Source organism: Giraffa tippelskirchi, chromosome 14 (genome assembly GCF_054371585.1).
Source record: "Giraffa tippelskirchi isolate mGirTip1 chromosome 14, T2T-mGirTip1v1.2.pri, whole genome shotgun sequence".
In the NCBI taxonomy this organism is placed as follows: Eukaryota; Metazoa; Chordata; class Mammalia; order Artiodactyla; family Giraffidae; genus Giraffa; species Giraffa tippelskirchi.
In genome coordinates this window covers 54,397,234-54,421,768 of record NC_137288.1, presented here as the reverse complement: position 1 = coordinate 54,421,768, position 24,535 = coordinate 54,397,234, and the positions used below count along the sequence as shown (strand labels likewise).

The following is a 24,535-nucleotide window of genomic DNA, read 5'->3' as shown; positions in this document are numbered from 1 at the left end:
AAGACTCACAGACATGGAAAAAAACTATGATTACCACAGGGAAAGGGGATTAGGGAGGTATGAATTAGGAGTTTGGGATTAGTAGATAAAAGCTGCTGTATATAAAACAGATGAACAACAAAGACCTACTATATAGCACAGGGAAATCTCTTTCATATCTTATGATAACCTATAATAGAAAATAATCTGAAAATAATATAATATATATCAATATTTATACTGATACATATCTGAATTCAATTATTTTTAAGTGAAACAAAAAGGAGGCTGGGATGTGCCTTGTGGGGAAAATACATTTATCAGAGAGCCTACATTCAAGCAGGAGTCACAGCATTGTTGGCCGTGAGTTCAATGTTGATGAATCTGCAATAGGTATTGAATAAGGTGTCTCTAAACAGGTTACATATTGATCAGTTGATGAAAATGTTTTAACCAGAGGCTTCCAGGATCCTACTGTGTTTCCCCAAGGACCTGTGGTCAGTATTATCCACTCAGTGTTCAGGGCATCATCACTGAGTGTCACTGCTGCAAGCAACAAGAGTTGTATGTGTGTGTGCATGCTCAGTCACACAGTTGTGTACAACTCTTTGTGACCCCATAGACTGCAGCCCACCAGTCTCCTCTGTCCATGGGATTTCCCAGGCAAAAATACTGGAGTGTGTTGCCATTTCCTACTCCAGGGGATCATTCAACCCAGGGATTGAACCCGAGTCTCTTGCATCTCCTCCATTGGCAGGCGGATTCTTTACCACTTGTGCCACTTGGGAAGCCCTGATGAGAGTTAAAGGTATATGTTTTGCACTGGAATGTGGGGCTTAGGATTGACCTGAATGAACACACATTAGGACTCTCGGGCGCGATGGATACAGGATGCCCAAGAATGCCTTCCTCCTTAAGGACCAAGTCTCTCCTGGAGAGAACATAGATGTGTGAACAGTCACCATATGCCAGGAGCTCAGAATATGGCCCCACTACCAGGACAGTGGAACCTGGTTGGAATGAGGAGGAGACACTCTTTCTGCTCAGTTTCAGGTTATAACTTTTTAAAAATTAACTTTTATTGCAGTATAGTTGCTTTACAGTGTTGTAGTTTCTATTGTACGGCAAAGTGAATCAGCTATATGTATGCATATATCCCCTCTTTTTTGGATTTCCTTCCTATTTTGGGAACTTCAGAGCACTGGGTAGAGTTCCCTGTGCTACAGGCAAGTTATAATTTCTGATGCAGCTGAATTTTGCACAAAGTGTCAATATAGATATTGAATGCAGAAATGTTACTGTGTCAAGAATTACATGAAGGTGTAACAAGTAGATGAGTTCCTCATAGGCTGTTTTAGTCAGTTCTCTACATTTTAGAGCAGTTATATATTTTTAAGTCGTATTCAAACAATTCAGTAATATGTACTGTTTCTCACATTAAGAAGATCCATACAATTCACAGAGCAGGAAAAGGGACAAATTTAGTCTAAACACAAAAAAACCCACAGATGCGGGCAAATAATGTGGTAAAATAAACAATGACGAACATCAGATTTCCTCCAATTCCAACTATTTAGTTTAAAAATCCACTGACCTTTAGCAACAATTAGAGTGAGTGTCTGGATCTCAGGAGGGGTTCTGTGTGCTGTTCGTTCTGAAATCGCATCTGTTCCTCCGTGGGTTGAGGGCCATGCGGCCCAGTCACCCCTCCTTTAATCTGCGTGGGCCTCGCAGCTCCTGCACTTGGTAGGCTTGTTCTTTCTCCTCCATCTTGGAGCCTCAAGATTGAATTTGGGGAGCATGTGAGTTGTATCTAATCTCCAAGTGCTCATATGTGGCTGTACCTCACCATTCAGGTTCCCCCTGGCCAGTCACCCCAGAGGATTGGGGGCAGTGATTAGAGCAGTTTAACTGAAGATAAACCATTCAGTGATTCAGTTTTCCCACCTGCCATGGACCATCCAAATACCAACAGTAGACTCCTCCTCCCCTGTTCCTGCATCTTCAGAAGACACCCCAGGTTCTGGGCTGTGTGATCTGGTCCAGTCCATCCAGAGAAGGTTCTGTTTCCACCAGAGGGAGCCGCTTTGTCCAAAACAGCTACAACCGTGGCATTTCAGGGCCTTTTAGGCAGTTCCCACTAACCGCACTTACTTGGCCTCATTGATACCGTTTTTCCTATTAAAAAAAAAAAAGTAATTTTGAGTAACCATTTATTGTGAGTACTGTTTGAATTTAAGTTATGAAAAACAAGCATTTTGGGGAAAGGAGACTGATGGAATCCAATCAAACATCCTAGAAAGGAAAGTAGCCCTAAGTGCAAGAACTTAATGATGAAACCAAAACACACTTTTCACCTCCACAATGAGGTTCATTTGAGGGGTAGAGCTCCGAGGGTAGGAGAAAACATTTCAGAAAGGGAAGTACCCTATCCTAAGTATAAAGTTAGGAAGTAATCTATATAAGCACATAGGTAACAGTAGACGATGCATTTTCTATATGAACGATGCAGTCCTGAGCATCTCAGTGTTCCAGGTTAAGTCCTCTCAAGCTCTCACTCAGGAATGGCAGCAAACTTACAGGGAGGTAACTAACTTAATGACACCACAGACACGAGACACAGTTATCTCATCAACAGTGGTGGTGACATTTACCTTCTCACTGTATTCTCAGGATACCCGTCATCTCTGAAGTCTTCACTGGAGATTTTCTAAGCTAGGACTCAGGATACAAAGAAATGTAAATAAGTCAACGTCTCTAAATTCAAGGAGTTTCCCATCTAATCCTGAGATTATACTTGGAAATTAACAGTCAATGGATAAGTGTAAGATCATGTCAATAATATGATGAATATTATGATGGATAAGTGTGAGATCATGTCAATAATATGATGAATATGATGAGTAACAGCACAAGTAGCTAAAGTTTGAGTTGTTAGTCGCTCAGTCGTGTCCTACTCTTTGCAACCACCTGGACTGTAGCCCGCCAGGCTCCTCTGTCCATGGAATTCTACAGGCAAGAATACTGGAATGGGTAGCCATTTCCTTTTCCAGGGGATCTTCCTGACCCAGTGATTGAACCCAGGTATCCTGCATTGTAGGCAGATTCTTTACTGTCTGAGCCACCATGATATAAATGATATATAAATGTATATTATATATTCTGTAACTAAAGAGGATGGGAGGGCAGTTCCTGAAAGCTCTGATTTTACTTGAGTGTCATTGATTTGTAGTCTGTTTTTCAGACAGTGTTTGGCCAACAACCCTGTCTGTTTCTGTGATGTCTTCTGAAATGTGCAAGCAAGTGCATGCCATCTGGGTGGGATGAACACGTGACTCTCCAGGTGGCAGTTTATCTGAGGCTGTTGGATTTGTGAGGCTCTCTGTTAAAGGGTCCGAGTCTGTGCGTCTTGGGGGAGGGGGTTGGGGGGTTAATGCAATTGTATTTACTGTTTGTAATAAAGCGTCAGGAAGAGATATCCTTGGGAGATCTTAACATATCAGTACTTTAGCTGGTTTTTGCTAAGTTTTGAACCTGAGGGTGGTGATGGAGTGGAGAAGAAATTGTGTGTGTGTGCATGTGTGGGAGTGTGTTAGCGTGCATTTTCAATAGATCCAATGTCAGAAGGGGGTTATTTATGTCCAGGAGAGAAGAGGACAGAATGAGTTAGGAGAACTCAGAACATTCGCCTGAATGTTTGCAAGGAGTGAAATACCGTAACATAAAGCCAGATTGTGGGACATCACAGAAACTTCCCCAAAGCAGCCTGGGTTTTCAAGAAGTCTGTTAAAATGATGTCTCTACCCTATCCTGGAACTTGGCACTGCTTTTTTCCCCTTCTGCCTATAGAAAGATTCATTTGTGGGAAGAAGTCCATTCAGTGCCCGGCTGTTACATTCCGCAGAGCGTGTGTTCCCGCCACCTAATCCGTGCCCAGCAGCCCGGCCCCTGTGCCTGTGTGCAGACCGTGCCTGGTGCTTTATGACTCTCAGTGTCCAAGGGTATTTCCTTCCCACTTCCTTTCTTTCTCTTCTGAACTTCCCTCCTCCATTCTTTTCATCTTCACTGTGAAATCCTGCAGACAGTGTGAGTCTTGTGAGGACTAATTTTGTGAATCAGTTGTGCTATAGGCAGTGCCCCCCTGGGTCTGGTATTTTGTGTAAGAACTCACTTATCCATCCACTTCTGGTCAAGTCTGCAGTGGTGTTGGTCATGATCCTTACTGTCTTCTCCATTATCTTCAAGAAATGGAAAAAAAATTGAAAAATTAATAAATGCCCTTTATAATTTCTTTTTTAACTTACTTTTTATTTTATATTGGAGCGTAATTGATTTACAGTGTCAGTGTTAGTTTCAGGTGTACAGCAGATTGATTCAGTTATACATATACACTTATCCATTCTTTTGTCAGATTCTGTTCCCTGTATAGGTTATTACAGAATATTAAGCAGAGTTCCCTGTGCTATACAGAAGGTCCTTGTTCACTATCTATTTTAATTATAATAGCTTGCATTTGTTAACCCCAGCCTCCCAATTTATCCCCCCACCCCGACCTTTCCCTTTTGGTAGCCATAAGTTTTTGAAGTCTATAATTTCTAAAAGCATCATATGTGATTTAATTTGTCTGTTTCAACTGTACCTAAGGGTTGCATGGAGCTCATTTCAATTCTTTTCTATTGCATTTTACAAATGAAGAAATTGAAGTGCACAATTCATCTGAAGCACCACCAATAGGAAGTGGCAGAGCCAAGAAAGGCACTCATGTTTTGGGTTCTGATTCTGGGTTCTTCCTTAACTACCGTGTTGCTAGGTAACCACAGTGCGATGCCCTCTCCCCCATAGGTGCAGTCCAGTCTTCATGCAGGAGGTTTTCATTCAGGGAACTGCATCCCAGAGCTCATGAGTGTTGCAAATGGTGAAGGAAAAGGCAAAATGGGATTGGGCCTAAACTTTTGGAATGGATGGAGAGTCTGAAATCAGGGCCCTGGCTTACACTTGCCAGGGGCATACTTACCTTTTAATTTCCTGTCATTAAATAAGTTTGAGTTAAAAATCAGGGAAAGAAAATACACCTTAGACATAATACTGCCAGCTCAGCGGTTTGAAGGCTTGTGGTTCTTCTCTGCAAGTATTTTACATTATCCAAATATAACATGATGAATTCTATGTGAATAGGTGGTATGGTTTTTATGGCTATGCTGCTTTATAGTAAATCTGGAGATGAAAGTTATACAGAAGCTAAGATGCCAAGGACCTCTTACTGTATTTGAGCTGATGAAAACCAAGTGTGGTGCTGTCTGTCGTATTTTTACTTCTCACCCAGTTTTATTTATTATGTATTTTGCAAACTGAAGTTTAGTTGATTTACAGTATTTTAGGTGTACAGGAAGGTATGTATATGTATGGGCTTTACTGGTGGCTCAGACAGTAAAGAGTCTGCCTGCAATGTGGGAGACCTGGGTTCAATCCCTGGGCTGGGACGATTCCCTGGAGAGGGGAATGGCAAGCCGCTCCAGTATTCTTGCCTAGAAAATTCCACGGACAGAGGAACCTGCTGTGCTACAGTCCCTGGGGTTGCAAAGAGTCGGACATGATTGAGTGATCAAAACCACTACCACCACCCATCATGATATATATGTATGATATTATATATTCAGATCCTATAATGAAAAATTATAGATTATTGCAGGATATTGAATATAGTTCCCTGTGCTATACAGTAGGTTCTTGTTTATCTATTTTATATATAGTAGTGTGTATCTATTAATCCTAAATTCCTTATTTGTTCCCTCTTCCCTTTTCCCCTTGGTAACCATTAGTTTGTTTTCTGTGTCTGTGAATTTGTTTTATAAATAAGTTCATTTGTATTGTTATTTTTAGATTCCACATAGAGGTGATATCATATGATGTTTGTCTCTTTCTTTATGACTTATTTCATTTAGTATGATAACCTCTAGGTCCATCCATGTTGCTGCAGCTGGCATTATTTCATTTTTTTTAAAATGCCTGGATAATATTCCATTGTGTATATGTATCACATCCTCTTTATCCATTCATCTGTCCATAGACATTTAGATTGCTTGTCTATCTTGGCTAATGTAATTTTTTGAATATTGTGCGTGTGTCTTTTTGAATCTTAATTTTCATCTTTTCCAGACACATGCCCAGGAGTGGGGTTGTTGGATCATATGATAGCTATATTTTGAGTTTTTGAGGAACCTATATACTGTTCTCCATAGTGGTTGCACCAATTTACATTCTCACCAACAGTGTAGGAGGTTTCCCTTCTCTCCAGCATTTATTATTTGCATGCTTTTTGATGATGGCCATTCTGGTGGGAGTGAGGTGATACCTCATTGTAGTTTTGATTTGCATTTCTCTAATAATTAGCAACATTGAACATTTTTCATGTGCCTGTTTTCTGCATGTCTTCTTTGGAGAAATGTCTGTTTAGGTCATCTGCCCATATTTTGATTGTTTTTTTTTTTTATGTTGAGCTGTATGAGCTGTTTTTATATTTTGGAAACTAATTTCATTGTTACTTTCTCCCAACTTATTCCATAGGGCAAACTTAATATAGAATGATACTGGTCACACTAGTGAAACCAGTGCTTTCAAGGTTATCAGAAGTTTTATAATGGCTTACTGTCTACCTATTCACCTAATAACATATAGCATGATACAGAGCATTGGGAAAAAAAAAATACACCTGGAATAAAATGAATTCCCAAGGTTCTGCAGAATTTAGAAGGGGTGGAGTCACAGGAAAGTCCAAGCACTGAAGCAGCCAAGTCCAAGAGGGAAGTCGTCACATGAAGAATTCAGAGCCTGTGAGACAAAAACCAGCAGGCTTCTCAGAAGCAGAGTGAGTCTTACTGCTGCAGCTTGGAGTCGGTTCCACTTACTCAGCCTCAGGGAGAGGATGCCGGGAGAGGCTGCGAGCCCTGCACTAACAGTTGCTTCAGCAAATGAAATAACCGCAGCTATTTCCTCGCTTATCTCATCCACAGAGTGAAAACCCAGGCTCTGAAGGGCAACAAAAGGATGCATTTGCTTCAGGTTGAGGCGCTCAGCGTGACGCCATGTACCTGGGCTTCCAGGTGGCCCTGACTGTCTGCACCAGGGGCTGTTTCTGACTCTGCCTGCCAGCGCCCAGCCTTGCTGGAGCCCTGCCTGTGCTCCGAGGCTGAGCTGCAGAGGTGGACTTCTCACTCACACGCAGAGGTTGGAGGGCAGCTGTTGAGTTTCTGCCTCTGACAGATGTCTGGAGCACAGATGTTACTGCTGCTCCTAGAGAAACCCCATGGGCTTTTAGGTCAGGGCATTGGTGCGTGCCTTTTTAGGAGTTCTCTTATTTACAGGTGTGTGTCGCACCCGTGTCACACAGGAACTGAGTTTTGGAAACACTGATCCCTCATCATTCTCTCACCTTTAAAGCCTATGTGGACCTTCTTCAGGGACAAAAATGACTTCCTGTTCATACTGGAGGTCTTTGGTGTTCTTTCTACTTCCTGATCAGGTTTCCCTGGTGGCTCAGCGGTAAAGAATCTGTCTGCATGCAGGAGATGCAGGAGACATGGGTTCGATCCCTGGGTCAGGAAGATCCCCTGGAGGAGGGCATGGCAACCCACTCCAGTATTCTTGCCTGGAGAATCCCATGGACAGAGGAGCCTGGTGGGCTACAGTTCATGGAGTTGCAAAGAGTCGGACATGACTAAAGCAACTGAACACACATGCAAGTCAACATGATGCTGACGCTGATGCTCATCACGCTGGATACGCATGGGGACAGGTGAGAGCTGTGCACAGACCCCAGGCCACATCTGTGTTCAGTTGTTGGAAGGGAGGGGATCCCCCACTAGCCAGGACCCGTCACCTGTCAGAGTCACCCCCACAATCTAAAACCACGGTGGCTGAGTGTCCAGACTTAGGAAGTCCATGAACTTAGAATCAAATCTACATCCTCTGCTGACCAGCTTAGAGTGTGGTGGTCACTCAGTACCTCTGCACCTTAGTTTTCTTGTCTGTACGATGCAGGTAGGAGCAGTGCCGGCTGGGGGCTGCCAAGAGCGACTGGGAGCTGGGCTCAGAGAGGGTGGGCAGAGACTGCCAGTTGTTTGACCAGGTGGAAGGATGGTAGGTACACTGGGCACTTGTGCCCCATCCCCACGTACTTGACCTGGGGGAACAGAGAGTCGAGTGCTGTCCTGGCTGAGAACGGCTGGACTTCCTTCTCCTCTCTCCTCTGAGTCACCAGGATGGTCCTGCTCAGACCCCTGTGGGCTCTGTGGGAGTGACTTGATGGCCAGGCTCCAAAGGGTTCTGGAATGTCTGACTTTAGAGCATCTAGGGTGGGTAGGCTGCAAGAATAGCCTTTCTGTAGACAACTCAAGGTCTCAGGCATGTACACTTCACACACACACACACACACATTCATGTGTGTACATATATACTTCTGCTTATGTGCAGTAATGTTTTAAAATTGAAAGACACTTGCCTTCTGGCTTCGAGCACACAATCCTTTTCAGGGACACACACCCATCTTTGTATCTCAACATCCTCCCAGCAGCATCAGTGTGTTTGGCCCTGATGTTCTTAGACCAGCCAGTGGCCAAAGTCTGAACACTTGCTCTGGGCCAGTCTGAGAATAGTTCCCTGCACCAAGGCAGCTGGGGCTGATGCTCAGCACATCCTATTCCCAGGTGGGATAAAGGATGTAATGGGCAGATGCTATTACCTCTGTCTGCAGACACGGAAATGAACGGCTGGAGCAGTGTAAGTGGCATTTATTCCTTTGCAGAAATCCCTGTGGCCTCGTTAAGAGATCCCTGAGCTTCATTTGTTGCAAATGTAGTCCTCTATCCTTCAGACCGTCCTGGATACCTAAAGATCCACAATGGGACAGAAGGCACTCAGCGGCTGTGTTCATTTGGGTTTACATTTCTGCCATTCATGAAGTTTTTCACTTCATTGGTTTGTTGTTCAGATTAAATAAGATAATTAATGTCAGGTATGCCAGGCACAAGACAGATTCCCAAAAGTGTAAGTTCTTGTGATTATTATTGCATCATCATTAGGGCTGACTATAAAGATCTGTGTACGTGTGTGTGTATATGAGAGAGAGAGAGACTGTTGTCTTTGCATCTGGGAGATGTGATGTGAGGATAAAGGATCAGGCTGATGTTCAGCTGGGATGCACCTGTACAGCCAATTGGGTTACAAATTGTATGAAAACACACCTGATAGGCTAATAAGCAGCCACCACCCTGAGCTTGCTGCTCACTTGCTCGCCCCTGTGCCCCACTACCCCAATGTCCCAGCTCCCGGCTCCTCCTCCAAGACCATGACATTATGATACAGTGACGAGCTGGTTACACCTGGCTTACCTGATCGCCCCCAGAACCTGCCCCAGTGATACAACTGGCATTGGTTCTGAGTAGTTGCTGTGTACGTCGGTTGGTTGGTTGGTTTAGTCACTACGTCGTGTCTGATTCTTGCGACCCCACGGACTGTAGCCTGCCAGGCTCCTCTGTTCATGGAATTCTCCAGGCGAGAATACTGGAGTGGGTTGCCATTTCCTTCTCCATGTGTAGGTCAGACTGCTGGTTAAATAACTTGAATATTATTTCTGAAAAAATTATAAAAATAGTACAACTTAAATATCACTTTTGTGAAGATTATTAAAATGTTAAACTATGTGATCCCAGAGTCATAAAATTCAGCTATGTTTTAAGAAATTACAGGACAATTAAAAAATCTTCAGCAGTATTCGACATTTATTTCTGCTAAGAATTAAGAATGGAATATATCCTTAAAAATCGTGATGTATAAAATTAATTTGGGGAGGGGACAAAAAACGAGCTTACTCAAGACTCTGATGAGCCAGTTAAAAAAAAATTACAAAAGCAAGATTTTGTTGCCCAATTCTGTTTGAGATGGGTCCTCAAATCCTGCTAAGTAGCAATGCATTTTGCAGTGACCAGAACTAAACCCAAGTTAACAAAAATGTGATTATTTACTGAAATACCATTTTCTCGATGCTCATCTTTGTGGAATCCTTTCTTGAATGTGTGCAGCCCTGGGTGAGATCTCGCCAAGGGTCTGTAAGTGGCAGCAGCAGCCCTGCCTGCTCCTCGCCGAGGACCCAGAAGAGACCAGAGGTTCCGTGAGGTTCTGTGAGAACCCAGAGGTTCTGTGCTATCCTTCTCATACACTGTTTCTAAGAATTTGTATATAAAAAAGAGACCTCACTAGTGAAACTGTCTTCTTAACAATTATTTTAAAGTCTATTCTGGAGTTAAAAAGAAAAAAAATTGCCCTTCTCAAATGGAGAAACCACTTACCAAGTCATAAACTGAAATTTCAGTATTGAACTGAAGCTCTAAATGACACATCAAGGCCACTGTCCATCTTGGAGTTATGCTGAATGGCCATTTTCAGTTCATGTTAATGATTTTTACATTTATTTGTACAGTGTAATTGTGAAAGGATACCCCACATGGAACTCAAACCCCACTGAACTCCCATTCATCCATCAACCAATTACCTAAGACAGATGTTTAAATTTAAATTCGCTCCAGTTTTTTTTTAAAAGATACCAACACTGCTTTCTGAAGAAAACCATACAAATAAATATGAACTTGCTGGTGATTGCAGATGACTTTTAGGTGTAGTTCTCATGCAAAGCCTGTATTGTCTTAAAAATTAAATTTGTGCTTTCGAATTGTGCTGGAGAAAACTCTTGAGAGTCCCTTGAACAGCAAGGATATCAAACCAGTCAATCATAAAGGAAATCAACTCTGAATATTCACTGAAAGGACTGAATATTCACTGAAGGACTAAAAAGGCCTTGATGCTGGGAAAGATTGAGGGGAGGAGGAGAAGAGGGTGACATGAGATGCTTGGGTGGCATCACTGACTCAATGGACATGAGTTTGAGCAAACTCTGGGAAATGGTGAAGGACAGGGAAACCTGGCATGGTGGAGTCCATGGGGTCACAAAGAGTTGGACACGACTGAGCAACTGAACAACAACAAAATTCCCTTCTCTCTGTCAGGATTTGATTCCTTTTTTTTTTTTTTAAACCTCTTGAACCTTGTTACTGGAGCTCCCAGCAGGACCATGACTGCCTCGCGGCCCCCAGGGTCTGCATGGCTGGTGGGTTCCGTCTCACACTCGAATGGGAGCCTGGAGCTCAGGGTCACGGCTGCTCCTTCTGTTCCCTCCTCCCAAATGCTGTTCCCTTCATCTTTCCAAGTCTCACCCACACTCCTAGGTCTGTTCAGATCCCCCCCGACCCCGAGAATTCTGCACTGGTTTTAGTTATTCGGAGTCTGTCTCCATCATCAATGTGAGGTGAGGCTTCCGCTGCTCCGCAAACAGCCCGGCAGTGAATGGTGCTGCAGTCTTTCCTGCGTGTTGGTCGTACTATGTCACCAAATAGCCTTGGAGCACTCTTCGGCAGAGTCAAGTCTAGTGACTGTAAATCCTGGACAGAACTTGGAAAGGGCTCCCATCAGCTTGAGGGCTGCCAGAGGCACTTCTGACAATTCTTTCCAGGGCAGAGGTCTTTCCTATTGCTCTTTCTCGAGGCTGGTTCGACTCCACACTCATTTAATTGATGCTCTCCTCCTATTCTGTCTGGGAGCTGACTGTCCAGAGCTGAATGTGTGGTCTGTGTTCCAAGCCTCTTATGGGTTAGTGGGGGAGACGGATACATCAACAGATAATACATAATACATAATAGAGCGGCAGGGCTTGGGAGAGGGTATTGGGGAAGCAAACAGAAATTGGCATCTGAGCCTCCAGGAATTTAGGGGAAGTGTGTTCCAGACCGGGTAGGGGGCAGCCTGCAAGGCCCAGCGTGGTCTGTCTGCATTCCTGGCCAGTCCACTCAGACCCTAAATATTTCCTCTGAAACAACAAATGCTGATCCTGCTTTATTTATCTCCTGTAAGATTTGTGAGGCTCAAAAATAATAAAAAAATACATATTTAATAGATAGCTTACTACTTAAATGACACTCCCTCCAGGGTGTTGTGTATTTTAATTGCAACTGAAAATGACATGGATAGTTGGTTGTCATCTCCATTGTGCTGATGGGGACTCTAGTCAGAGGGAGCCTGAGTTCTCACCACCCTTGTATAAAGGAGCTGAAAACCTGGCACTGGTGTGGAGTGGCCCCCTACCCCGAGAAACCCCTCTTAGACCTACTTCCAGGAAGACAGAGTCTGTGTCTGCAGTGGGTGTGTTGCACATCCACCTGGAGGCAAAATTGCTGTCAATTGGCTAAGCGAGTATGTCCACTTCCGGTGATGAAACAGCTTATAACACCATCTGCTTTCTTATTTGTTTACCTGCTTGACTTCTTTGATTTTCTTTTGGGTTAGGTTTGTTTGGGGTTGTTTGCTTGTTTTTCAGTTTTAAAGATAACAAGAACTAACCTGAAGTGTAAAATGGAAGGACCCAGTTGTAGGATAGAATGATGAATTCCAAGTGTTCTTAACATTGCCTGCAAGCCCTTGGGCTTCAAGAAAGGATTCAGTTAGTGAGACCAGTTAATTTTCTAGAAAGAAAGGGCTCACTTAGTGAAACATCAATTGTCATTTTGTCTGTCTCTTTTGCTAACTTTTGTTTTGTGGTTGGCAGACAGCTAGAGACCTGAGATTTTAGTGTTTTCAAAACACCACTCTGCAGTTATTGAGCAGTTCAGACACTGCATGTCTGCTATGATCTTGTCCACAACTCTAAGAGCTGTGAGAGTGTATTTTTCTAGAAAACTCCAGCAATTCATTAGGGCCAAGCACAGACAGGAAAAAAGCAAGTCTGCAAATTTGTGAATCAAAAATACCTAATTTTGCATTTTGACTTGAACGAATGATGGGACATTATTGTATTTCCAGTGCCAGCTCAGTTTCAGCTGAGCAGAAATGTTCCTACAGGAAACTTCAGGGGGCAGACATTTGAATCATCAGATTCCCTGGAGCCTTAGTGTCTGTCGGTGATGCTGAGACACTGATGGGACCCATCAGGCAGAGAAGGGTCAAGGATGACAAGTTCTATGGGATTACACAGAATATAACTAAAAGTCACATCCAATCTTTTAACAAGTGGCCTCTTCCTGTGTTGTCTTTTCTTGCTGAGGGAAGAATTGTTTTCTGTTTTGTTCGGTTTTGAATCAGTCCCCAAATCCCAAACTATGAAAACTGGGAAACTGAAGTTTCTAACTTGTTTCATAGAGAAGCATTTTTTTTTTTAAGAGAGAGTGCAATATTGGGTGAGATGGAGAATAGATCAACTTGGCCTCAAGTGAGTTCCTGCATCGGTGGCACCAGCACTTCTCGGGCTCGCATCAGGAACACTGAGATGCCTCTTGCCTTCACGGATTCTCTCTCCAGTGATTGTAGTAAACAAGGATGTAATTCCATTACAGATTGTGATTAGTGCTGTGGAGAAAGTCAACAAGATGCTGAGATGGAAAGTGTATCAGGCAGCTTTTGCTGCATAACAAACTATCACATCTCAGTGACAATCAGGGATCAGCATTGCTTGCCCACATGTGTGTCTCAGGCAGGAAAGTGAGGACATATTGCCCAGCATGAGGCCTGGCTATATGAGGAAATGTGCTCTTAGCTTCTGGGGATTAGATAGAGATTATAGAGTGTGGACATCTTTGGGGGGCATTATTATGTCAAATAACTTTTCAAATGGATAACGAACAAATAGAAGATTCAATCAGAAAATTTTAGAATATGTGAATAACCTAATGTTTTAAAAGAATGTGTTGATAACCAACATAAGGGAAAGACAAATATTATATTTGTTTATAAACTAACAAGTAGGAAAGGATGGCTGTCTACTTTCTGATTTAAAGATGTTTTCGTGTGTGTATGTGTATGTGTGTTAGTCACTCTGTTGTGCCCCACTCTTTGCAACCCCATAGACTGTAGCCTGCCAGGCTCCTCTGTCCATAGTGTCATATAAAGAAGAATGTAAAAGCATCAACCTAAAACACCACCTGGACTGTCTCATGAAAATCAGAAATTTATATTTAAACTGCCCACACAAGTATTCATATCTGTCTAATTATTAAATAGAAATCAAGCTTGATTGAAAGTTGTTAGACTCTAGAGATGTGTAATAGGCTTTTCACAATGTTTGGAGAGGAGAGATGGGACCTACCAGGACTGAGCTCTGTGCTGAGGAAGTGGATGACCCCTGGACACTTGTTCATGAACCTGTTGTACCTGAGAAAACCTGATTCGTAGACACTGTGGGTGGACATTTTGAGCTGATACTTAGATGTCACCATGAAGCCCTTAAGGAATTTGAAGAAGATGCTGAAAGGATGTTCTAAAGTTCTAAGGAACAATTATTCAGATATATACACTCTTGAAAATATTTTACCTTCAAGAATGGAGCGAAGCCCTCTAATGTCTCCCCTGGAACTTCTTTTTTCCCTTTTGCAAAAGAACAAGAATAATGAAACCATTGGTAATGAACCTGTTTCAGTTATATCCATGTTTATACATTTGTTTGTGAACATAGATATATCAAGGATTGTGGATATAACTTTTCTCGGGGATACAAGTCAAAGGGCACCTAACTGCAATTTGGGGAGGGGGCTGCTCCCTCGAAGATGTTGGGGTGGGGTCCCCTTCCTTATGCAGTTATAGCATCTAAACAGCAAAAAATAAATGATAGGAAAGAAATAGGAATGCCCATTGCAAAGTGCTCAGTTCTACTTAAAGTAGAATCCTAATTCTAATATATGAGCATTAAAGCACAATTACTAGCATATTTAAAATAAACATTATCCAAATATATGTAGTAATAAGGAATTTAGTAGCAATGGAAAGGAGATATTTAAATGTATATAAATATAAATATACTGCAAAATGAATAGAATTAACATGCATTTATGCCTCCTTGCAGAGCCCTGCAATACATCTTTCTCTGCTCCAGACTTCAGTGTTTTGGTTTGGCCTCACTGTGTGTTGGGCACATGGACTTGTGTCTGATAACAGTTTCATTTAATCCCATAATAACTTTATTCCCCTTGATCCCTATTTTACCCCTCCCACTCTTCAGTGGTAACCACTAGTTTGTTCTCTGTATCTGTGAGTCTGCTTCTTTTTTTGTCATATTCACTAGTTTGTTGTATTTTTTTTAGATCCCATGTATAAGTGATACTGTATAGAATTTGTCTTTCTTTGGTTTATCTGATAATCTTTAATTACTGGTGAAAAGCTGCACATTTGTTCAAGCCTTAAGCCTCTAGAACACCTTGTTACCCTCTCTGATACGTAAATCAATCATCTGTCCCCTCACCCCTTGGAAAACAGGAAAGCTTCTAGTGCAGGGACCTTGTGTTGTTTACCTTTGTCACCATGGCAGCCAATATATTGCTGGCATAAAGTGTGCAGCCATCAAGGGTTAGAATGGATGGTGAATGATTAAGGGCTATGTGAATGATGGAGCTCTGAACCACAAAAGCAAAATGAAAACTCAAAAGTCAGAGCTAGCTAGTGGTCCAGAGGTTTCAGTTACCAAAGGTCAAAAGCCAGTGGGCCAGAGAGAGATGGAGGTATGCAAAGACAGATGTGCATGGGCAGGCAGTTCCAGGACTGGGGTGGTCATCGTTAGGCATGAAACATGCAGGCAGCCAGGAAGGGGGGCCATCACAAGAATTAAGTAGTTACTGGTGGAATGACCTCCTGAAGAGGCAGGCCTGTGTTTGTTTTCTTTTTATTACTTTTTGTCCATACTTTGAGGCATGTGGGATCTTAGTTCCCTGACCAAGGATTGAACCTGTGCCCCTGCAATGGAAGTTTGGGGTCTTAACCATTGGACCACCAGGGAAGTCCCAGGCCTGTGTTTGACAATTGCTGTGACATCTCTTGGTTGGATAGATGCGGGTGTCCTAGTGTGCTGCCTGTCTCAATGCTGGGGCAGCGTTTCAGTGACCAGCACAGATCATCCCTGTGGCTGGAACACATTGCAGCCTCAGAAGACAAAGTGAGTTTGGTAATTTTGTAGCTGATCTGAAGAAAGGAGTCCTTTTCTGAAGGGAACATTTCTAGATTCAGAGAGTGTGATGCCTACTCAGTGGTGGCTGGGAAAGCTGTGGGTAACAGGAGACCTGGGTTTACATGTTCCTCTGTATATGCAGGTATTGGCCACTTGTCAAATACACCCCATATCTGCCAGGTGAGGAGGAAGCTGTGCCTCTGAAGGTAGTCAGGGGCTGGGGAACTCTACTGGGGGGTGGGGTGGGGAGGGAAAGTTTATATCCATTCCTGTATTTGCTATTTCTGCACAATTTGGGATCTTGTAGATCTGAGTTGCTTGTTGTGTGAGTTTCCTTCCCTGAATAACTTCTTTTTGCGTTCCTTACACAGAAAATCTGTTGGTTGCAAATCCTCTCAGTTTTTGTCTTAAAATGGCTTTTATGCTTGCCTTCATTTTTGAAGGACAGCTTCACTGGGTATAGAATTTTTGATTGAGGAACTTTTCTGTTTCAGCACCATGAATATGTCATTCCAACTTCTGGCTTCCACAGTTTTTGGATGATGTCAGTCATATATCTTGTCATTATTCACTTTTACATAATGTGTTATTTATTCCAACTCTTTTAAGCTTTTTCTCTTTTCTCAGACTTTCAGTAGTCTGGCTGTGATGTATCCCAGGGTGATTTTTCTTTGTTTTATTGCCCTTGGGGTACTTTGAGATTCTTAGATTTCTGTAAAGGTGAGAACTGGCTGCAAAGGACATGAAGGACATTCTGGGTCTTGTGGTGGTGGTTTCACATTTGCCAAAACTCATTACACTTTACTCTTAGGATCTATTCATCTCACTGTATGCAGCCTTGACAAGTGACTTAAAGCTTTAATGCAAAAAAAGTGTACCCTACGGAAGCTAGATGTGTTGATTTTCCTTAATAAATGAGTCTATTAGAATTAAGTCTGGGGATTCAATTTGCCATTTCATTTCTGAGGACATTTAAAAAATCTCTGCATGTATTCTGTCTTCTAAATGATATAAGTTCTGGTTAAAATGGAAAAAAATAGGTAATGTAATAAAAAAGAAAGATACTTTAAAATCATGTTCTAAACCATTAGGGGAGGATCTTCATACTAAGAAGATGTGCTCAACAGAAAAGTAATCTATGAAGCTGAAAGGGACATATCTTGAGATCTGTGTATGTGTGTGTGTGAAATAGAGAGAAAGGACGTTAAGGAGGAAGGAAGGAAGGAAAAGATGAATGAACTTGAAGGTGATGGGAAGGAGGGTTTGTGAATTTGGTTGCTCTATTTCACAGCAGATGTTGGGGTGTGGATGCAGGCCAGTAGGTTAACACCAGGTAAATTTTTGAGCTCAAGGAGTTGAACTCTGCAGAGACACTTCACTGTCAGGCGCCAATATTCTGCTCCCCTCAGTCCTTCACCCTGTGTCAACCACTGTAAATTAACATATGACTTCTTCAGTTCACCTGTGACATTCCTTCATCTGTTCATTCATTCAACCAATACTTGTTGTGTGCTAACTGCCTGCTAAGCACTCTTTTATGCATTAGGAATACAGTGATCACAAGCAGGGCAAACAGGATCCTTGCACTCCTATGCTTGTGTTTGTGTGAGAGAGAATCAGGTGATAAGAGAAATAAAGGTGATTGCAACCAATGCACACAGCAGGGTCCTGTGACAAGGAGTCCCTGAGGTGACTGTGTCTGTTACAGCATAAATGACCAAGGAAGGTCTAAACATCACATCTCGGGCCTGAGCCAAAGGGACAGACAGGCATGTACCATCTACAGACAGAAATTGCATTGTCTTCTTGCCAGTTTCCTAGGTAGGTGAAAAAATACCATGGGAGTCATTGGATGAAAAATTAACAAAAAGGATGGTTTTCCAAAGTGTGCTGGGCTCTTTCTGGGGGGAGAAGTTGAGGACAGTCTGTGCCTCTTCCTGGAGCCCCCTGTGTGGATGACTCACTGCCCAGGACTCAAGAGTACAGAGAACAAAGAGAAGCAGAGCTGGCTGATGGCTGCCCTGCAGCCCTGCAGCCAGAGAGGGAAGCACGGGGCTGGGGAGATAAACACACCAGGTCACGAGGCAGTTAGTCATGGTCACCTGTGTGTGTTCCCCAAAGGAACAAGATGGTAACAATACAAACTGTCTCTCCTGCTGGGCCAGCAGGGCAGGAAGACTCCCAGCCAGCAAAGCTGGACATCTTACGCCCGCCAAGAGCAGATGTGAACACAGCTCGATGAGGCACGTGGATGGTCATTAGTCTGTACCTGGACCACTCCCTAGAGTGTGGAGACACCCCAGACTGAGGCTCTGACTCTCCATCAGTGTGAAGCTGGAGGCGGTGACTGTTCATGGCTGATGCTCAATCAGTATGGCACCAAACTGGGCTTCCTGGAAAGAGAGGTGAAAGGGAAGGACAGGGCAGAGTCTCATAGGGTAGAAGGTAGGCCTTGTTTTCTTTTTTTTTTTTTTTTTTATTGTTTCTTTTTTTTTTTTTTTATAAATTTATTTATTTTAGTTGGGGGCTAATTACTTTACAATATTGTAATAGTTTTTGCCATACATTGACAAGAATCAGCCATGGGTTTACATGTGTTCCCCTTCCCGAACCCCCCACCCACCTCCCTCCCCCTCTCATCCTTCTGGATCATCCCATTGCCCCGGCCCTGAGCCCTTGTCACATGCATCGAACATGGAATGGTGCTCTGTTTCACATATGACAATACACATGTCTCAATGCCATTCTCCCAGAACGTCCCACCCTCACCTTCTCCCTCAGAGTCCATAAAATTGTTCCATGCATCTGTGTCTCTTAGGCCTTGTTTTCAAGTGGTTGTTTTCCTAGAGGGATTGCGGAAGGGCTCCGTGCAGGAAGCTAATAGCTGGAAGAATGAGCGATTGTGGAAGAGCTTGGTGCAGGAGACCCAGGAGGCTAACAACCAAAAGAATGCTCCCCAAGATCAGCTGGCCTCCAGGGGAATGGACTCCATCACCTGGTGGTTTCCTCACTCGTTACCATTTGCAGGTCCCTTGGTGCAGAATTCCACAAACGGGCCTAGTGGTTCAATGAACCCTACAAGGTCTTCTGGTCAGCTGTGTACACCCACAGGCACTGGGATCACTGCTCTGGGAGCAGCTTCTCTCCCACAGTTTTCACATCTGTCACGTCCTTCTGGTGACATTGGATGGGATGTGCCAAGCACTGTGCCGATGTTCAGGAGTGTTCCAAGGCTGTGACACTTCACTCCTGCCTTCTGGAGTCCTCTGGTCAGTGTAGGATGTCACACATCTGTCCCCTAGGGTGACGTGTTGCAAAGGGCTCTCATCTGACAAAGCCTCTTCTCTGGAAGGTGGTGAGAATTTGGGGAGTAACATGTAGAAGGGACTTTTCTCCCCCGAATGATAAACTAAGACAACTGAAGTTCTCGGAAATGCGATCCATGAACCTCAAAATTGCTTTTAAAAAGGGCTCCCTCTGGATTTTGACAGCTTGTTTTGCAGAGCAGATTTTCGGTGTGTATTATTTATTTTATATTTTTTTCCTTCCATATCCTCTCTGACCCAACTCCCCAAGGCTGCTGCTTGGTTGAAAGTAAACGTGTGGAGAGCCAACCACACTTCTTATATTTTGAATCATCTTAAAAATGAATCATCCCAAATGGCTGCCCTCTGCTACACCTGGGCTGCAGTGCAGTCCCTGAGGATTGAAATTGGAGCACTGAGTAGTCTGACAAACACGTGACGCCCCAGAACCAGGGGTGACGAGGGCTAGGGTCTCTAGTCAGGAGCCACATCTGGTGGATATCTAAATTACTCCCTCTTTATGCATGTTTTCCTCTGGACTTGGCAGGGTTTCCACCCACAGGGAAGCAGTGAGCAGTAAGGCTGGTCCCCGACTGCTGGCACCCCAGGGACTGACCACTGATAGCTCCTCCCCATGTGCCACATGGAGACCCGGAGCGCTGGGCCTGGGGAGGGCATCTGTACAGAAAGATGATGTGACGGTGGATGAACCATGCTCTACCTCACCTTCTCAGGCCTGGGAAGAGAAACACAGGGACCATCCAAAAACCTTGGACCCTTGGGTTCCAAGGGGCAGAAGTTGTAACATGGTTAAAAAAAAAAGTAAAAGCAGCAAAAAGTAGTGGTAACCCTCTTCCCTTAGTCCTATAGGTGGTTTACCAAATTGGCCCAAAGCCCTAGCTCAGAGGTTTCACTTTTAAATGAAAAGTTTTCCCAGCATGAGTAAATACCATACACGTTCCTGATGCCCCCAGCCTCATTCAGCCTCTTAGGGCTGTCCTGCCTCCAGGAGAAAGGACGAGGCTCATGGCAGAGGCGAGTGGGGAGCTCTGCAGAGGGCAGGGCAGCTTCCTGACCCCTGCCTTTGAATCTGTTGGCTGAAGCCTGCCCTTGACTTCATGCAAAGGCACTGGCCACTCAACGAGAGACCTCAGAGCTCATGGCCTTGGAAACGCCTTCCTCTCTCTGAGTGGGGCTGGTTAATCGATTGATTCCATGAAGAGAATTCTTCATCTCCACGTTGGATGTTTGTATTGGCCTGCTGTCCGCCAAACCCGCCCACGCAGGGCCGTGAGAATGTGCTAGGAAAGACTTTTTCTTTGGGTGCTTGAACTTGAGTTATCCAGTTTGGCCTCTTTTCCATAGTTCAGCCTTTCAGACTTTAGCAGGAAATTTTCAGTGTGCTTATACAACGTCCTGTGTGTTTTAATACATTTCTACCTGAATAGCTTTCATTTTTCCCTCCTCTCATAGAACATTGCAACAAGACAACTACCTCATGACATTAAGAATTCAGTGTATATTTACAACTGGAGTTCTGAGTGTTGGCCCGACTTCTTCTTGGAAATGGTGAAATTAGAGAAAGTGAAAGTGTGTGGTGGGTCCTCCCCAGGGAAGGTGGCTGTGTGAAGGGCAACGGTGGGCGCCGGTGTTTACGACCTGGTCAGGCTGAATCAACACCTGCTTTGTTTGTTCCCTGTGAATGGGACTGACCCTCAGACATCACGGAACCAGGAGGGGGCCTGCTGGGCAACTTCTCGAATATAAGAACTCAGTCTCTTGCTTTTCTAACTTGTGAACGTTTTGCTTCAGCTTCTGTGGGGCTGAAGTACACAAACTACAGCCCCGGGGCCAAATCTACCTCTGTGTGAATGTTGCTCAGTTGTGTCTGACTCTTTGCGACCCCATGGACTATCCAGTCCATGGAATTCTCCAGGCCAGAATACTGGAGTGGGTAGCCTGTCCCTTCTCCAGTGGATCTTCCCGACCCAGGAATTGAACCTGGGTCTCCAGCATTGCAGGCAGATTCTTTTCCAACTGAGCTATCAGGGAAGCCCAATCTGTCTCTACCTATCAGTTTTTAAGATGATCTGCTTGAAAAAAATCAAGATAAATCATGACATTTGCATGCTAACCTGACTTCAAGATTCAGTGCCCACAAATAAGGTTTTACTGGATCATGGCCTTTATTGATTTGTTCATATATTGTCTGTGTGCTTTTGCATGGCGAGGGCAGAACTGTGTCCTCATCCAAGATCTTTACTGTCTGGTCCTTGGAGCTGGAGGATTTATTGATAGAATTTTTAATTCAGTTGAAATCTTTGGCTCCTCCAACCTATTTTCATGTCCCAGTGTGTTTTTACATATATTATTTCCAACTAAACAAAGCTGTTACTTCCACTTTCTGTCCAATTTTTACCATCTTTATGGTGCACCTGGCGTTTCCTCTGCTCTTTGGTAGCGTGTCTGATCTCAAGAGAGCACTTGTGTTCTTGTTCTGTACTAGAAGGCTGAAGTCTCAGCAAGGTGACTCTTACATAGGAGTCATCAAACAGTTGTTTGTTTATGAATAAATTAACAAATAAATGAACAGAAGACAATTCATCAAAATATATCTTTCCCTGTTTATGCTGCTCTTCTGGAATTCCTAACCACACATAAGTAGAATTCTCTCAGCCTACCCTCTGTGTCTCCCAGCTACTGTTTAATTTCTTCCTTGTTACTCTGTGTTGAGTTCTGGGTGAACTCTGTACTGTCATCCACTTCACTAAATTTATCTTTGCCTTGGTATCCAACCAAACAATAGATATAGCTCAGTGTATCTATTGATGTAATTCACTAATTATATGACTATGTTGTAAATTTCTAAGACATATAGTTGCTTTTGTCAGTGTCATCTTCTTCATTTCTGTTTGTAAAAAATAATTTCTTGTTTACATTTCAAGATTTAATTAATTTATTTTTTTGAAGATCCCAAACAACTTAGTTTAAAGTCATTTTCAGCGTGTTTCACAATTTTTAATTTTTGCTTTGGTGAATGCATGTCCCAGTTATCTTTTCTGGCTCTATGTTTCCTTATATGTTTTTTAAATGTTTTTAATCTTCTGGCCATGCTGAGAGGCATGTACGACCTTAGTTCCCCGACCAGGGATTGAATCTGCCTCCCCTGTGTTGGAAGTGCAGAGTCTTAATCACTGGACCACCAGGAAGGTCCCTCTTCATATGCTTTTGAATCATATGTTGTTTCCTCTTATTGAAAGAAGTTCTTTGTTTCATTCCTTCTCTCTCTCTCTGCTCTCTTTCAAACCCTTCCTCCACACCTCTGTGCTCATCTCTCCTTCTGACTCTTTTGTGTTTTTCCCACCTGGACCCATGGGGATGGAGAGTTAAGACGTGCCCTTGAATGATGCTGGGTATTTGGGCTTTCTCACTAGTCAGACCTACAATCTCTCTCCTTCCTAAGCTCCTTATAAACCATAGATGCTTTTCCAGCATCATTTTGAAAACTGGGGAGCTGTAACCCAAACCCTTGTTTTAATCAGTGATTCCTACAGTGGCCTCCTTGCTGACACTGAGCATGAATGAAATGCTCCCCAGGAAGCCCACTTTGGTCTCCAGTGTCTGCCTCAAGGATGCCTGCCCACAGCTTTTCATTTCTGTTCCATTTCTAACCTTAGAAATATTTATCTTGTGTGACTAACTGGTTATGTGTTTCTGGTGACCCTCTTCACATTTTACCTATGATCTCTACATGTTTAGAGCCAAGAAAGTAGTTCTTACCATGAACTACTCTGTCACCTGGAAGCCCCTGGCTCTTGGAATTTTCTGAAATTGGAAGACCCCCACAACCTCATGCCCTCCCACTTGCTTCTTGCCTCACATATATTTAGCTGTGAGGTTCCTGTGAAGCTTTCCCTGTGCTGGAAAAAGCCCCTGCTTCTAGGATGTTTATGGTGTGTCTGAGGCCAATCAGTGTCTAGAATCAGAAGGCCCAGTGGCCCAGCACGCTGTGATCATGGCGCCAGTCTCCAGTGGATACTCCTGACTGTGGGCCTGCAGTTGGTTCCTCCCTAGGGACTGTTTGCACCTGTAGGAAGCTGCAGGTAACACTCGTCTGTAGGGACAGCCCACATCAAATTTCTGGTCAGCAATGGAGTGGGTGAGGTGCAAACACTTAGCCCTGTTGTCTCAGTCCTAGATATCTGCGAAGGGCCATTCCCACTCCAGGCTCCTCAAGGACCAGCTGAGGGCCCCCTGGAGCTGCTTCCCAGGCCAGCATCTCCCCTGGCTCAGTCCTGCCCCTCGCTCCGCTGTTGTATCCTTCCCCAGAGCTCTTCTCCCAGTAACTGTCTGTACAGCTGCCCCAACTCAGAGGCTGTCTCCTGGTAACCAACCCAGGACAGCAACTCACATTGTAAGATACCAAGTGTTAGATACAGACACTATGCAATTTAGGGGCCAGAGGGAGGTCCTTGTGGTCAAGGTGGTAAGGAAAGATGTAGAAACAATGAGACCTGGTCACAAGCGGTAAGTTTGGAAGCACGGGAGGAGTGGACACGTGATACTGGAGGCTTCACATCCCCTTCCCTGGCCCCTCAGCCACCTCCCCCCCAACCCTGTGTACCCCGAGTACTGTTTTCTCTCTGATCATATCAGCTTTGGTGTGGAGAAACTTTTAGAAGAGACTACAACACTTTAAAACTTATTAAGTAATAGTACATAAAGCCAGAGTAATAAATGATAGATCCAAATGGGAAGGGAGAGGGGAAAATATTGTTTTGGCTTCGATAATATGCCAACAACAAAATTGGAAATAGAGAACTGAGCTTTTGCAAAGGAGGATTAAGGGGCGGGGCATGGGGGAATTCCAAGTCCCACTTGGAGACACGCCGTGGAAGCTTCTGGTTCAGGCGGGAAGAATTCCGGGCGAATAAGCTCGTCGTTTATTCTTCCATCGCTTCTGCAGTGTTCCCAGAAAGCTCTCTGACTCATTCTTTTTAGCAGAAAAGGGTTCTGAGCAGTGCTAGAATGATGGCCTCGCTGAGATTTCAAACAGCATATGTGGTCGATGCATATTTCTTCTCTCCATTCATATTAGTTTTGTTCCAACAAAATGGCTCTTCTTCTAAGTCAGATGGTGAGTGTTAGCACCTTCTTATTCTTAGCCCTGAAGCCCGACCATCCAGTTTGTTTTGAAGTCGCAGCACGCTCTTTCCAGCTA

At 43.7% G+C, this 24,535-nt stretch overlaps 1 protein-coding gene and 1 long non-coding RNA gene across 4 annotated transcripts in view; one reads left to right on the top strand and one right to left on the bottom strand.

Annotated features, from left to right (window-relative positions):
* Positions 1-24,535, top strand: part of PIEZO2 (piezo type mechanosensitive ion channel component 2) — a 245,990-nt gene that overhangs the window by 53,174 nt on the left and 168,281 nt on the right. The window lies entirely within an intron of this gene.
* On the bottom strand, positions 1,023-4,769 carry LOC145534366 (uncharacterized). Its single transcript, XR_014074499.1, has 4 exons — positions 4,619-4,769; positions 4,151-4,217; positions 2,634-2,700; positions 1,023-2,157 (listed from the first exon to the last, which is right to left on the bottom strand). It is a non-coding gene; the product is annotated as an uncharacterized LOC145534366 (long non-coding RNA).